This window comes from Chiloscyllium plagiosum, unplaced genomic scaffold (genome assembly GCF_037043375.1).
Source record: "Chiloscyllium plagiosum isolate Xiang-an unplaced genomic scaffold, Cpla_swu_hap1 HiC_scaffold_18, whole genome shotgun sequence".
Lineage (NCBI taxonomy): Eukaryota > Metazoa > Chordata > Chondrichthyes > Orectolobiformes > Hemiscylliidae > Chiloscyllium > Chiloscyllium plagiosum.
Genome location: NW_028270156.1, coordinates 36,758,158 through 36,761,313, shown reverse-complemented (window position 1 = coordinate 36,761,313; position 3,156 = coordinate 36,758,158). Strand labels below are relative to the sequence as shown.

Genomic DNA, 3,156 nt, shown 5'->3' with positions numbered 1-3,156 from the left:
ACGATAAATCACATCAAATCAAGTGCAACAGCCTGCTCGACTTACACAGTGACTGCAGTGGAGCTGTTGTCACCACTTGCAACTGACAAAGTCCAGCTGCATACATGACATGGATAAACAAACAGTATTAACATTTTGCGTCTGAAATGTTTTCTTTAGAACTGAACAGTCTTGGAATTTAAACATTTTTATGCTGTTGAGAAAGGGGGAGAAACATTAAGTAGAATAAATGGTAATGGTGCTCAGAGCAGGAGACAAAAAGAGTGGTAATGTTAGTAAAAGTGAGATGGAAATGTAAAATGCATGGAGATACTAGGTGCAAAAGAGAGAAAGAAAATCTATTCTGTTGAGAGTGAAACAACACGATACATTTTTTTTTAAAAAAGCAATGGAGGTGAAGGAAGGAGTCAGTTTCTAAACCAACTGGAGGGGTAGATGTCATGCTGTGAAGTTTGTTGACTCAATGTTCAGGGCTAGCATAGGGAGATGTGACATGAAAATGTGATGTTGTTCCTCCAGTTCACATTGAACATTAATACAACACGATAGCACACCCAGGATGGGAATTTTAGCATGGGAACATGATGGTTTAAGTGAAAAGGCAAACAACTGGCTGGTGAGTGTCATAATTAGGGATCGGGCACAGGTATGACATCATCGATATATCAGAGAAAGAGTTGTTGGTAGTCTCGGAATAGAAACACAACAAGGCATGTTTCACATACTGAGTTGAGAGTGTGATGCTGGAAATGCACAGCTGGTCAGGCAGCATCCGAGGAGCAGGAGAATTGACATTCAGGCATAAGCCCTTCATCAGGAATGAGAAGTTCTCATCTTTTCCATGTTCCAAATACCAACAAAGGCACAAGCATAGCCTGGGACATATGTGGTTGTCTATACTTTGAGTGTTGTCATCTTGAGGTTGTACAGGACATGAGTGAGACCTAGGGTGGGGGAATTTCAAGAACAGGGGATATATTTTTAAGGTGAGAGGAGGGAGATTTTAAAAAGACATGAGGGGCAATTTATTTTTACACAGAAGGTGATTCACATGTGGAATGAACTTCCTGAGGAAATCCTGAATGTTGAGCACAATTGCAAAGTTTAAAAGACACCTAGGTAAATATATGAATAGCAAAGGTTTGGAGAGATAGGAGTAGACATTTTTTCCTAGATTTGCTTAAGAAATGTTGTAAGGAGAAAGCCGGGAACTATTGGCCTGTCTGACTTTGGTTGTGGGTAGATTGATGGAGGTGATTTTAAAACATAAACTTTATGGACATTTAGAGAGACATAAATTGATTCGGGATAGTCAGCGTGGCTTTGTGTGAGAAAAATAATTTCTCACAAACATGCTTGCAGTTTTGAAGAAGTTACCAAAACGATTGATGAAGGCAGAACAGTAGATATTGTTTACTTGGACTTTAGTAGAACTTTTGACAAGGTTCCACATTATAGACTAATTAGTAAAGTTAGGTCACAAGATTGAGCTTGCCAATTGGACGCATTATTGGCTTAATGGCAGGAGAAAGAGACTCGTGGTTGAGGGTTGCTTTCAGATTGAAGGCCTGTCACCAGAGTGTTCCACAAGGATCGGTTCTGGGAAATCTTTTGTTTGTCATCTATATGAATGATTTGGATGAGCATATAGAAGGCATGGTTAGTCAGCTTGCAGACAGCACCAAAAGTGGTAGCGTAGTAGCCAGTGAAATAGGTTTCCTAAGATTACAAAGGGATCTTGTTCAAATGGGTCAATGGGTTCAAAAATGGCAGATGGTGTTCAATCTGGATAAATGCAAGGTATTGCATTTGGGTTCAACAAATAAGGGTAGGACACATAGGGCACAACCAAAAGTAGGGCCTTGGTTGTGTTTATACACAAGTAGTGTTGGTAGAACAGAGAGGCCAATGGGTTCAGGTACACCATTCCTTGAAGTTTCCATCACATATAGACAGGGTGGTTCAAGAGACATTTTGCACGCTGTGCCTTCATTGCTCAATCCTTTGAGTATAGGCGTTGAAAAGTCACGTTGTGTTTGGGCAGGACATTGGTGAGACATCTTCTGGAATATAGTGTTCAGTTCTGTTTGCCAAGTAATAGGAAAGATATTTTTAAGCTGGAGGAATTCAGAAGAGATTTACTGGATTTTGCCAGGTATGGAAAGTTTGAGCTGTAAAGAAAGGCTGGATAGACTGGGTAGGAACAAATTACTGCAGATGCTGGAATCTGTAACAGGAAACAAAACGTGTTGGAGATCACAATGGTCGATGGAGAGAAAGCAAGCTGGTGTTATGAATCTCGATGAATCTACATCAGAGCTGAAGTGAAGTGAAGCGATAGGCTGGAACCTTTTACACTGGAGAGTAGCAGGTCAAGTGGAAACCTTATGGACGTTTATAAAATAAAATAATGAAGGGTATAGATAGGATGAAGAGTAGTTGTCTTTTTCCTCGGATGGGGGATTTCAGGAGAGGGGGCACATTTTAAGGGCAGAAGTGCGAGAGTTAAAAAAGACATGAGGGGCATCTTTTTTTCCATAGAGGGTGGGGGTTAGCCAGTGGAATGAAGTTCCTGAGGAACTGATGGATGTGGGCACCGTTACAATGTTTAAAAGATATTTGGGTAAGTACATGAAAAGGGAAAGTTTGGATCTGGACCAGTAGCAGTGAGCTACGGCGAGTTTAGTTTGAGATTATGTTCGGCACAGAGTGATTGGGCTGAAGGGTTTGTTTCCGTACTGCATGACTCGATGACTCTCTGTGAAACTGCGTCCGCCTGTTGTCTTTGCAGCAATGTCTGCAGTGGAGCTGTTGCTGCCGTTTGAACTGAAGGCAACTGAGGGAAGCGCCACGCGATCGCCGGGGGCTGTGGCGCGCGCCTGTAATCCCGCTGCTGGGAGGCTGAGGCTGCCGGATGACTTGAGGTTGGGAGTTCTGGGCTGTTGTGGTCTGTGTCGATCGGGTGCCCACACTCAGGGCAGTGTCCACATGGTGCTCCGCGGGGAACTCGGGTGTACCAGGTGTGCTGCAGAGGGGTGAACCGGCCCAGGTCGGAAACGGAGCAGGTCAAAGCCCCCGCACTGCTCAGTAGTAGGATAGCACCTGTGAATGGATGCAGCAGTGCAGCCTGACCAATACAGTGAGACGCAGTCTTTT

At 43.3% G+C, this 3,156-nt stretch overlaps 1 non-coding gene across 1 annotated transcript; it reads left to right on the top strand.

Moving 5' to 3' along the window:
- The first annotated feature begins 2,858 nt into the window (after positions 1–2,858).
- Positions 2,859–3,156, top strand: LOC148146943 (signal recognition particle RNA). Its single transcript, XR_015760280.1, has one exon.